General features: G+C 35.7%; 1 pseudogene; it reads left to right on the forward strand.

Moving 5' to 3' along the window:
- The first annotated feature begins 799 nt into the window (after nt 1–799).
- On the forward strand, nt 800–8,828 carry LOC114892050 (annotated as a pseudogene).
- Nucleotides 8,829–13,695: the final 4,867 nt, after the last annotated feature.

Consider the following 13,695-nt stretch of genomic DNA (forward strand, 5'->3'; position numbering starts at 1 on the left):
TCACATATATGATGTATAGTTTATATTTACATGATATACTCAATTACTGTGTCTATGTGTTGATAACAAATGAAAAGTGTGCACGTAGGTAGTATAAACAGGTTTGACTGAAATGGATATTTGAATAAAACGCCTGTGGCTCATGAAAACCATGCTTCAACACACTCCTCTTGGCACTTAAAAGAGTTAGATAATGACTAAATTTCCCACATAAACTTCAAACAATGCTATACTACATGGTTTTCAAAATTTAGTTTCAGATGACATTTGACGAGTGGTACTTGTCAGTCTTTCCTGGCTACAAGTAAAATACCAAGGGGGGGTGTGCATGAACATATAACAAAAGCTAACCACCTGAAAACTAAGTGCAATAGTTGGTATCTTACAATTTCAGAGGGAATTCCCCATAACAATAAATCCTGTAAAAGTAAAAAAGTGCATTGATGAAGCAGAAGTGATACACAGCTCAAATGAGTGGACAGCCAATAGGTGAAGAGTGATAAAGCTACTTTGAATTTTGGAAAACATAGTCTCCACAAATAACAGGAGGTGAGCCGGAGAAAGGAATAGCCGTAGCATCAGTGCCTGGTGGAATTTAGGCTTTTTCATCATTGCCGGCTCTTCTGATTGTCAGAGAACTATGTCATGGGAGGAAGAGGAGAATGAAGGGAATTCAGTCTAGTAGAGCATTATGAGTTGTGCAGCCGTGTGTCTAAGAAGAGAAGCAATCAATGCCCTGTGCTCAGAGAATAGCTCCAGGAACAAGCTGTGTACCGGCCTCAGGAGGTTGGTGCCTGCCATGAACAGCCTGTTGGTGAACGAGCTCTGCTGCCTCTTCTGCTGCCCGCCCTGTCCTGGCCTCATCACCGTCAAGCTCACCTTCCTACCTCCAGGGCCCACCTACTCGCTGGTGCCGGAGCCTGAGCCCAGGCTCGGTGGGCCAGGGCCGCCCCTTCGGGAACCTTGGCCGGCAGCCCCCAGGGCACTGGAAGCTCCACCTGCTGGAGCACGCCAACTTCTGTACAGCCAGCGCAAGCTGGACACCATCGAGGTCTTGGCCACCAAGAGCAGCTGGGTCATCCACGTCTCCTGCATGTACCTGTGCTGCGTGCCCAGCGCCAGGTATATGGCTCTCTTCTTGCAGGGCAACGCGGTAGACCTGGGCCAGATGAGCAGTTTCTGCATCGGCCTGGGCACGCGCATCAAGTGCAACATCTCCTCTAACTACTTCGGCTACAGGGTGAGCTTGGGCAAACCCTTGGAGAAGAACCTCTACGCCGACAGTGGCCTGGCAGGCCCTGCACATCAGGTACGGCATCAGCCCAGACAGTGCTGTCCTCTACGGGCACAGCATCATCAGCACGGTGGCCACCGTGGACCTGGCCTTGCGCTACCACTGCGCCATGGTGGTGCTTCACTTCCCGCTTACCTCGGCCATGTGCATTGCCTTCCATGACACCAAGAAGACCTACTGCTGTGACGCGTTCCCCAGCACCTAGAAGGTGTCCCAAGACACTCTGTGTCTTTATTCCTGTCCTGCCCCTGGGTTCTTCACAACCTTTTTGTTTTTAGATTCCATATATATGTTAGCATAAGGTATTTGTTTTTCTCTTTCTGACTTACTTCACTCTGTATGACAGACTCTAGGTCCATCCACCTCACTATAAATAACTCAATTTCGTTTCTTTTCATGGCTGAGTAATATTCCATTGTATACATGTGCCACATCTTCTTTATCCATTCATCTGTCGATGGACACTTGGGTTGGCTCCATGTCCTGCCTACTGTAAATAGAGCTACAATGAACACTGTGGTACATGACTCTTCTTGAATTATGGTTTTCTCAGGGTATATGCTCAGTAGTGGGATTGTTGAGTCATAGGGTAGTTCTATTTTTAGTTTTTTAAGGAACCTCCATACTGTTCTCCATAGTGGCTGTATTAATTTACATTCCCACCAACAGTGTAAGAGGGTTTCGTTTTCTCCACACCCTCTCCAGCATTTATTGTTTCTAGATTTTTTGGTGATGGCCATTCTGACTGGTGTGAGGTGATACCCCATTGTGGTTTTGACTTGCATTTCTCTAATGATTAGTGATGTTGAGCATCCTTCATGTGTTTGTTGGCCATCCATATATCGTCTTTGGGGAAATGTCTATTTAGGTCTTCTGCCCATTTTTGGATTGGATTATTTGTTTTTGGATATTGAGCTGCATGAGCTAAACAACTATCCTTTGAGAAGCCCACATAGGAAGAAGTGTCCTCAGGAGAGAAGCACGTTTCTATTAGAGAAAGAACATAAAAGGGATGCCCAGAGAAAATACTATGGAGACCATTCTGAAAGGACGTATAGTGGAAACAGTTCAGGAATTTGAGACTCAATATTTTTTTTCTATTTTCCCTTCTAGCATTCATTTTGAAATAAAAACATCACAAATGGAAAGCTGATATACACAGGAAGGAACACATGTTTAAATTACTCATCTTCCATGTTCAATGAAAAGTACTTATTAATTAGTGTTGGGGCATGCTGACACTCATGGTGGTTGATATGATTAGAAAGGAAAAAATCAGAGAGATGTAAAACTTCTCTAATGAAAAAGTTTATCTGAATTGGGAGTTAAAATCAGATAGTCATCTCAATATAAATGAATAATCTTTATAGCAGGGTTTATCCATATACATTTTGATAGGAGTACAAAGCTCCCAATACATCAGAAATTTAGTGTTTGAAGTTGATTAATTAGCAATTTAAAGTAAATTAAAACCCTGTAATTGAAAACTATACATTTTTAACTTAAAAGACAAAGTAATGTTCATCATGTAGCAGTCTGACGAGTTCAAGTCCAGAGGACTGTAGAGATTCATTTCATGTAATGGATATTTTATAGACAGTTTTATTTTCTTTCAATGGCTTTATGGGAGATATTTCATTTTTCATTTCCCTTCATGTCAGTTAGAAAGTCATTAAATGAATATGTAATGATTCCTGATTAATATTTTAAGGCTCTAAATATTTTAACAATTCTGACAAAGGTATAAAACAACTTCTAATTATGTTAACATATAAAGGAAGGGGGAAAGGTGATAGAACAAGGAAAACAATATTCAATAAATTTCAGGCCTACACTTTTAAATTGCAATCATAAATTACTTAAATAATATCACATTATATGCTGAAAAATAACAATCAGCAGTACAATATTACCAAAGAATCACTGTGAGATAAATGTTAGCCTATGTTTCTATTAACATTATAGAAACATCTGATGATCTTGATATAGTAACAAATCCTGATGTTACTTCGGCTCACATACTGTTTGATACACAGAAATAATTTTCTGTATATTTATCGTTAAATGAAATATCTGTGAAATGTGTAATAAACAGTAACTGAAATAACTATTTTGATTTGAACACATCTTGATTAATTAGCATTTACTAATAATTATTAGTCTTATGTATCATAAAATATCATTTAAGCTTTGCATATTTGAGCTGTTAGGTAAAGTATAGTGACATACAAAATATTAACGTAACCATGAATCAGTGTAGCCTAATGGTTAAGATCACGTACATTGTGCAATCTGTCAATGTTCAAATGCTATTTCTATGAATTTCAACCTTAAAACAGGGGCAAGTTAAAACTTCTTGTGCCATAGTTTCCTATCTATAATATGGTAATAAGAGTACTTACCTGATAGAACTGTTGGGAGGATGAAATTATTAATACAAAAACATAAATAAATTCTCAGCTCACATAAACGTTCACTACTTTTGTTGCAGAGGGCCTGTTACCTCTGGGCTTTGGGCCCGATGAGATGGACAGAGCAGCAGAGGTGGGTGGAGGTAGGTGAGGCAATAATTAGTAATATCTGAGTTCTTCCAGTGCCTGAAGTAAGCTGGAGGGTGAGACAAGATCAATTTAATCTTGATCCTCTATTTCTAAACCCATTTGTACCCAGAACTGTGGTCACAAAGTCCGATTACAGGTTCTGGATAGCAGCTAGTAATTTTAGCACAAGATTCATGTTGTGCCTTCTATAAGAAAATGAAACAGTTAAAACATGCTAATTATGCATTAACAAAATGCTCTCATTTTTGCTAGAGAATGTTAAAAAGATTATTCAGCAAACTTTTATTAATTAAAAGAAATATTATTAATAGTAGGATTCTTAATTTATTTTACAGAATTTATATGTCAACTACATTATAAATAAAGCATGAATATATGTTTATTTTAGTTTAGCATGATAATTTAAGGTCCATTATGTAAATGTTTTTCTCAGAGGAACAAATATACTAAAATGCGAATTATGGACAGTTAAAACAGGTGATACATGCTTTTTATTCTTTATTAGTTTGATATATTTCCAGTAAATTACTGTATTGAAATAAATTTCAAAATATTATTAGTAATTTATGCATAAATATGAAGATTATATTCTGAAAATAAATTTATTATTTTATAGTTAGTTCTTATATTTATTCTTGCTTTATCGCTTTATAAAGGTAAACAAAAAAAACAACAAAAAAGGGAGTAAAATATTCTTTCTAAAAACGGATTTTTCATTTAGAGATACAATTTTCAGAACTTCAACACTACTAAATCAGTGGCATCCAGTGTGCAATATAATGCAAGCCACATATTTAATTTAGAATCTTCTAATATCCACTCTAAAAAAAAATAAAATGAAACCAATTACATTAATTTTGTAAGTAGTGGAAATGTAATGAAAACAAAAAGTATGAGTGCTAGTCTAGTGCCCTTACTAGTATATAATCAAATTACTATTACAGTAATAATCCACTTTCCGTTTTCCTTGACTGCTTCCAGTATAGTCATTTTGTCTCCTTAATGTGGCTTTAAACAGCCTTGCAACAGTTATCCTAACACCTACCACAGTGTTTAAACCTGGTAGCCACTCAAAGCCAGTTGTTCTCTGCACTTTCATAAGATACTGTGTATTTGGAAAAACGAACATGCATAATAAATACATGGATGATTTAAACTTGATTGTATGTTTATCTAATTTTAAAGAGCAAATAGTTATTGGGCTATGAACAGTTATTACTAAGTTATTGTGCTTGGTAATCTGATAAATATACAAATGAATAAAACATAGTTTTAGCCCTCAAGGATAGTTTTAGCCCTTATTATATAATAGGGAACAAAAAAAAAATAGCACTTAGGCTAATAATATTTCCTAAATATACAAGATTAGAGAGAACTAGCTTAATGCGGGTCATGTGAAAGTAGTGTTGTCAGATTTAACAAATAACAACACAGCATAAATGCCTAGTTAAACTTGAAATTTCAGGTAAACAACAAATATTTTAAGTACCAGAATATTCCATAGGCTGTAACATGGATAAGAACTTATTTTTATAACTTCACACTTTATTCAAAATAAAAAAAGTGATTTATAAGTAATTTTTATAGTTCTTGAAAAAGGTAGATGAGTATAATTTATTTCAAATCACTTCTCATTGACTAGTCTCTTGCTCAAGCTAATTTTGGATTTTGTGTGTATGTGTGTGTGTGTTCTTTTAATTACAATTCAGATTTCTATAATAACAAAGATTTGACACTCATCAAAATTACATAGATTATTTTACAAATGATATGTGAATTCCCAGAAATAATTTGTTGTGAAATTAAGATGTTGAATATTTGTTACATTTTAATGAATTTAGTATATATTTCAAAATTAACCTTGAATAAATTTAGTAAAATTAATAAATAAATTTCAAATTTAACATTGAATTCTATCTTAAAAAATCTAATTTCTTCTGAAAATACAGCAAATTTTGTACTGTCAGATAGCTTTGAAATAAAAATAAATAAATAGTTAAGGAGAATAATGTAACAAATCTACTACAAGCGTATCAACGTACTTTTATTTTTAAATAGAGGTTCCCAGAAAAATAAATTGTCTGAAAAAACATTTAACTTATGGAAAGCAGTTATATCACCTTTGGTGATAGCTGTAAACCAAAATTTAGGAAATCGAAAAATTTTTATAAAAAATCTCGGGGGGACTTCCCTGGTGGTCCAGTGGTTAAGACTCCATGCTCTCAACGCAGGAGGCCCGGGTTTGATCCCTGATCAGGGAACTAGATGCTACATGCCACAATTAAAAGCCTGCATGCTGCAACTAAGACCTGGTGCAGCCTAAATAAAATTTAAAAAAAGAAAAAGAAAATCTTGGTTCCTTTCTTGAATGTGCATTTCTTAGGTTGTTTTTCTTGAGTATATTATCCATATGGCATGTAGTTGACACTACTGTAATGAGTTCGAAGGTAGTGTAATTCTTTCTTTAAAAGATGATTGTGAGAAGTATCATTTTATAAAGTTAAACAGAGAAAGGTAGCTGCATACATCTATTCTGTCATGAACTATTAAAGTGAGCCAATCACCATAGAATTTGATCAATTTTAATTTAAGTATCTGGTATCCATGTGATGTGCATTGTTCCTTCTAAAATGTAAAACTGATATCACTCAATGCATCAATTAATCTCAAGATGAAACTAAAACATGTTGTCATATTATTCATCAAATATCAACACACCCTGACCTCTTCTTGATAGCTATCACTTAACACCATATTCATAAACAATGAACTCTCTACAGTGCGTTGAATGTACCTATAAAGATGCTTCTAACTATACCTGGAATTTCTTTTCACCTTTTCTACCTATTTGTACCTAACTCTTATTAAATCTTCAGACCATTCCCCAGAGGTTGCCTTCATGCATCCATCTACCCAGCCACTCATTCAGCAAATATTAAGAGCAGTCTATGTGAAAAGGGGCTGAATTTGTTGATAAAATAAGGTAAAGCCCTTGATTTCACAAACCTTCCTTGCTAGTGAAGACAGATGACAAACAAAGATTAAATATGTTGTGTTACCTATGAAGGAAAAGAAAAAGATGAAGAATTAGGAATAAAACAGGAGGCATTTCAGATAACATAGTCAGGGGTGGTCTCTCTCATGAGATGAGTTTGTGCAGCAAACTGAATAATGTCTGAACAGACAACTGGGCTTTTAGGTGAGAGCATCAAAGCAGAAAGAGCAGCCAGTACTAAGACCCTGAGAAGGATCAGCACAGGTAAGGACTAGGGAGAAAGAGCAGGAGAGGAGATGGGAGATCACATCAAATGGCCATGGTTAAACCTTCCCCAGCATCACCCCAGTCTTCCCCAACTGCTGGTGCCTTCACAGAACCCTGCAGCATTCCAACCTCAGATGTTACACACCAAGTAGAGAATGACTTTTCTTTTGGCCCGGGGAGATGGTGTTCTGCAGATCCTGCACTTGCCTTCTACTATACTCTCAGCTCTGAACTACCATTTTGTATTTCAGCCCTTGCCACACTGGCCACACCCTTCATTTTTTGAACACTTATTAGTAACCACAGTTTTCTGCAAGGCACCATTGTGTGTCATGTGGAGAAGCAAGAGTGTTGCAGATTTATTTTCCTTAAGGATATTTAGAATTAGTATTTTCTTCAATTAAATATTATGTAAAGAAAGTTTTGCTTAGCTTCGTGTAAGTGATGCACAAAAACTGCCATGGGAGTTGAAAAAAGGGAGATTATTTCCTTCAACTGACTTTCAAGGTGGTTGCAGGGAGAAGTGGCAGCTCAGGAGTGGACCCAGGGAGTCTTGGGGGGATACAAATGGCCTTTCTAAACTCTGAGGATTGTGTGTACAGTTATTACAGAGGAATGACCAAGTACCCTGAGTAGGCTGTGAAATTCTGAAGTCTGTACTGTGTCTTATACTCTGTTCCCCCAACTGTGAACTGACAATATCTCACCCAAAATATTCATTTGTATTGCTTCCGCTCTTGTCCAGCTCTCAGCACTACAATTAATTCACTTGGTAGCAGTCAAAATGATATGTAAAATATAGCTCATTACATGACCTGTTCCCTGTGATTAAGATCTTCTCCTGGTTCCTCCTTACCCTCTGATAAAGTCTACAATTCTTGGACTGGTTTTCAAACCTTCCATGACCCAGCCCAGGTCTATCAACTGGTCTCTAGTTTACATTAATTTTTTTTTTTCACTTGTCATGCTTCAACCAAACTGGCTTTTTTTGTTTCCATAAACTGACCAAGCTTTGGGGAAACTTATGGCCCATCTACTAATCATTTCTTTTTCTTTTCCCAAGAATGTTATTTCCCTTAAATTTTTCAAGCCAAATACTTTTTGTCCATATTTCCACTTGATGGTGTTCTTCTTTACAACAATAAAAATCAATCACTTAGTCACTTCTATCCTACACCCTCTTTTAATCCTCTACATAAAGATTTTAACAGTTTGATGTGTTTTCTTGTTGTTTTTATTCACATCTTGTAATAAAAGCTGTATTAGAGCAAGAAATGTTGGTATTGATCATCACTCTTTTCTCTTTGGTTGGAACAACGTCTATTGTATAGCAAGCATTCAGTGTATATGTAGGATAAATGAATCAGTGTTAAACACGTGAATGAGTCACATGGCACATGGTAGTTAAAAGGCGAGAGACAGATGAGCATTGGTATAAAGTTGAAAAAGTATAAAATCCTCACATGGAATGAGTAAAATTGAACAGAAATGACTGGAATATGGGGAAATAAGGAAGGGTAAGTTAGTGTGGGTTTATAGAAGATTGTGACTAACAGATTCATTTTAGGTTATGATGAATGTGAAAACATGTTTCTTTTGGTCCTTATCTCTCTTAGTGCTGATTAGAAGCAGTTTGTTCAACCCTGTGAGCTGGGAAGTGAAAGAAGATACTTGTGAAGGAAGGGCTTTGACTGATACTCCAGAGCAGTGATTCTGACATTATTCTTTGGCTGATGAGGATAGATACTTCGAATGTGGCAGTATCTTCACATACCTCTATTGAAAATTTAAGAGGCCAAATCAACAGGGGACTTAGGAAAATGAGGAAAACTATTCTTCCTTATGGTAAGTTAATGTCCACAAGTTTCTTGTTATACTATGTTTTAAAATCCATTGCACACTTCTAATTATAGAGTAATATTTTCCAGCTGCGCAATGTTCACCTACTAGTATCTATTATATTTGAAGTTTGGTTCTTCTGAGGGCAGGCGAAAAAGTGGTAAAGTTATTAAGCCTGGTTCTGGTAAGCCACAAGCTGTTCTAAATCTGAAGCCTGTCTTTTTTTTTCCTTTAATTTCGACATCGGTTTTATACAAAAGGGATTTATATGCATGTTTGAATAATTTGTTAGATTTGAAAGGTCCATGAACTTCCACAAGTGACCTAAGTTTGAACTTTTATTTGTAGTTAAGCCTTGCTAGAAGAAAGGCAGATCTCCTTCTAACCGAGAGATAATAAAAAGAATAGAGATAAAAGAAAGACCTGCGAATAATTCATTCACGAATATGTGGAATGAGGTTTGGAGAAGGAAAGATAACTTTCTGATAGAGGCTGGCTCTGGGGAATCTGGGATTTGTTAAAGTCACAGTGTCTGAAGGACATGGTAGGCTCATACATGGTTTGGCTAATAATTAACTGAGTGATAAGCAAAGATGCTTGCACCTTCAATATGAGGGAGTCAACAGTTTAGAATCTGAAATATGATTCTATGTAGGATTTTGTCCTTGATATGGAGACATTCCAATCAGCATAACTGTGGAAGATATACTAATAGGACTCAGCATAAGAAATAGCTAGTTTGCCTGGATATAGATAGATTTGTAACCATACAGACTACAGAGAAAGAAACTAGAGAAAAACAAGTTTATGGTTTAGGTCAGTATCAGAGGAGTATAGGGAATGTTGTGATTGATTGTCTTGGGGTTCAATAATATCCTGAGCTTTATGAGAATCAGAAAGTCATGAAGGAAACCAACCATATTGACCAAGTTATTAAATGCCAAATCTAATTCTCCACTTTGCTAAATTATTGTCAATGTAAACTGGAATATACGTCCTGAAGGTTAGGATTGTCAATAGGTGTTAAGACTTAAAAAAATGGTGCCTTTGGGCTTCCCTGGTGGCGCAGTGGTTGAGAGTCCGCCTGCCGAATGCAGGGTACACGGGTTCGTGCCCTGGTCCGGGAAGATCCCACATGCCGCGGAGTGCCTGGGGCCGTGAGCCATGGCCGCTGAGCCTGTGCGTCCGGAGCCTGTGCTCCGCAACGGGAGAGGCCACGGCAGTGAGAGGCCCACGTACCGCAAAAAAAAAAAAAAGTGGTGCCTTTGGATATAGCAATTCCATCTTTTTGAATATACTCTTTATTTCAGTCTTTTATTGAAAATAATGCAAAATAGATGGTTTATGGAATCCCTTTATATACAAAGACTGGCTAATATTGGTTTCTAATCATTAAGTATTATAAAATTAATGTAAATCTAATTTATTGTCATAGAAATTTATTCATACTATACTAAATAGTAAAGAAGTGAAACTTAATGCAAGTGAAAAATAAGAGATAATAAAAGCCCCCCTTTAGAATTTGACTAATGGAAGTGAACAGTTAAATAAGATGACTTGACTAAGGATGCCCAATACATTATTATCTCTTAATTAAAAAATATTTTTAAGACAAGGTTCATTGGTTTGTATAGTCCATTTTCTTGTCTGAACTACATCAGCAGTGCAAAGTCTGATTTCCAGTTTCAATCGCTTTGAAGTATTATAAAAACTTCTCAAAGCCATCTGTGAAGCCGTTCAGGAGCATAATCCTGTAGACTTTATCATGTTTCCTCATATTTTAAAGTTTTCTTACAGATACCTAATTTAGTAACAATTTTATTGATTAAATTTATAAATATTTACATGTTATTAAAGTAGTTTTTAAAGAGACAGAATATGCTGTACACATAGATCATGAGTTTGCTACTATTTAATTAAAATATGTAATGGTAGTAAAATGGGTAATTTATATAGCTAGGTTTGGGCACAAACACAACTGATTCTTGCTAAGCATATAACTCAAATAGTGTGGGAAAAACACATAGTTGTACCAGAAGGAAAATTACTAATAGAGGATTCCAGTAAGGATTTGTTCTAGAAGCTGGAAAGAGCATCACTTAATCTAAGAGTTGGTTAAATTGAAGTAGGTAGAAAGAACTTCCACTGAAATTGCCGTTTAATAATAATAAAAAAAATGTTAGCCTCTTCTGCCTCTGAAGATAAGAAGTCATATCACATAACTGAGGAAAACACTTTCTATACTGATTACCTTTATGTTATCTTACAGAAGCAAGATCACTAACCCTAGGAAGTAAAACATTATAGTTGGCATCTGTTATAAGTTGTCCTTGCTTTCTTATCATGGTAACAGGCATTAATAAACAGAATTGCTATTTAGTTTTATTTCCAAGTTTCCTAAGATAGTATGATCACAAACTTTAGGAAATTTTCTAAACAGGTTTATTTATTAAAATATATCATGGATAAAGTAGGAGGGTTAAAATGAAAGAAATGTGCATCAATCTCTGTTTATCCACAGGGAAGTTTATTTAACCTCTTTGAACTTCTATGAAAAATGGAAAATAGAAGCTATTATATAGAGTGATCATTAAGATTAAACATGGTATTATATAAAATAAATGGTTCCAGTAATATGAGTTAAAAGACATTTGAAATGAGGAAAGCATTACTGATTTTTGAGAGTTCAACTATAAAATGGATGCATGATAGAACTGAGAAGTAATGTTGAGTCACCTTAAATAGATTAAAGGCCTCTCAGGGAAGCAAAATCTTCCTATAATATGATTTAATATATAGAGAAAGCCAAGGTTTTAATACATCTATTGTATCTAATGTAATGTTTCTCACATTTAAGTAATGGAGTAACCCTTTTTGAAAACTCAAAAATAACCCAAACAAGAAAGACAGTCAAAAGATATCCAGTGTCAATTTAAATATATTGCTAAAATATATTTTAATTAAATATATTTAAATCTAGATTTGATATGAGCCAATTATGATTATAGCTCATATAAAACAAACAAAACACCCCCAAAACTAAGCAATCAAACCCAAGAAACAAAACAAAAAGATAAAAAGTAAGTGTGCAAATGATATTCAAACAAAACTATATTTGGTCCATTTAAGATGGCATAGAGATAGTCTCTCCACTCTCCTCCAAAAATAAGTATAATCTTTGGGAATAATGCAAGAGAAAACTGAAAGAGAACTCTGAAAAGTAGAAAGAGGATGGCAAATTGCCTAGGGACAAAAAATGGGAGGAACAGCATAGTGGGAAGACATCTTAGAATCTTTCCTACATTCTGAAGGTTACTATGGTAAATGGAAGAAGACAGCCCTAGCCTGGCATTTCTGACCCCCTACCTAGTGACACAATATGGCCCAGGCAGACTCATTCATCTGCTGGACTGAGTGTCCTGACAACAGTTCCAGGCAAGCATGGCAATGAGCAAGAAGGACTGATTGGGTACCTTGTTGATGCTGATGATTAGGAGCCAGAAGAAGCACTCTCCTTCCCCCTCACACCTGAGACTCCCCTAGTGCAACCTGTGACATTGTGCAGCCAGGGCACTGGGAAGGGTGACCTGACTTCCACAAATGTCCATAAAGAGCTCTTTGTCCTCCATGAGCCAGGGAAGACAAAATCAGGGGAGTATTCTGCCACAAGCACCTGCTAGTGAAGCACTTCCATTTTTGTGAGTTGGACACTCTTATCCCACATATAGGCAATGATTGGTCTCGCTTGGAAGAGCCCCTTCCACTGTCTTAAGCAGTGTGAACAAAGACCATCAGCAGGAGGTCAGCCAACAGACCAAAATAATAACATGGAGGCTCTGGAAATTGATTGTCATAGTCACAATAGCCCACAAAAGTAGGCCCTGACCTGCATGATAAAACTAAATAGGGTGAATGCCTGCTAAACTAAACTAACTAACTAACTAACTAACTAACTAAATAAATAAAACAGGACTTAAACTTTTCAAATAACAGTCAAAATGTCCAGGATATAATTGAAAATCACCCATTTTGCCAAAAAGTAGGAAAAACAAAACTTGAATTAGAAGTTCTGCCATTTCTGCTCTACTTGAACTATTGTCAATTAGTTTTGAAGTTGTTCTTTAAAAACAATATTTGCTGCATTGAATAAGTCCACCTGTCTTTGTTTCTCATTATTTACAAATAATTAAAATAATACTACCTGCTATGAATATAAGGAAGATGCAAATATTAAAAATTATAATATCATAGTCTAGGCTAAAAGGACTCAATATATGTGTTTTTGTCATATGTGAGTATATGATTAGGCAGCTAGATTAGCATAAAAATGAGAATGAAAACTTAAATAAATCCATAGAGATTTTGCATATTCTAAAAATATATCCTGGTATGGCTCTTGGAGAAAATGTACTTTGAATTACCTAGACACCAAAACAAAGATTGTGTCAGTCAGAAGATTTGTCATGGATGCTCAGTAGTAGAAACAGAAAATGTAAACTTTGATTTCTTTTTAAAGCTAAGATGATTCTTCATATAATTTTAGTGACTCAGTCTCTATTTTAGATTATGTTTAACATATATTTAAATCTCTTATTGTAATTCCATGCTAACAACTCACCACCTTGTTGGGATTTGGATTCTTATATATGCTTTCTTAGGGAATAAGAATACACGAGTCAGGCCCATCCTAACGTGTGCTCTGCTTGTCATAGTGCTTTTTATCATTGTAAAACTGTTTG

The sequence above is a fragment of the Monodon monoceros genome, unplaced genomic scaffold, assembly GCF_005190385.1.
Source record: "Monodon monoceros isolate NGI ecotype Baffin Bay Population unplaced genomic scaffold, NGI_Narwhal_1 Super_Scaffold_12, whole genome shotgun sequence".
NCBI lineage: Eukaryota > Metazoa > Chordata > Mammalia > Artiodactyla > Monodontidae > Monodon > Monodon monoceros.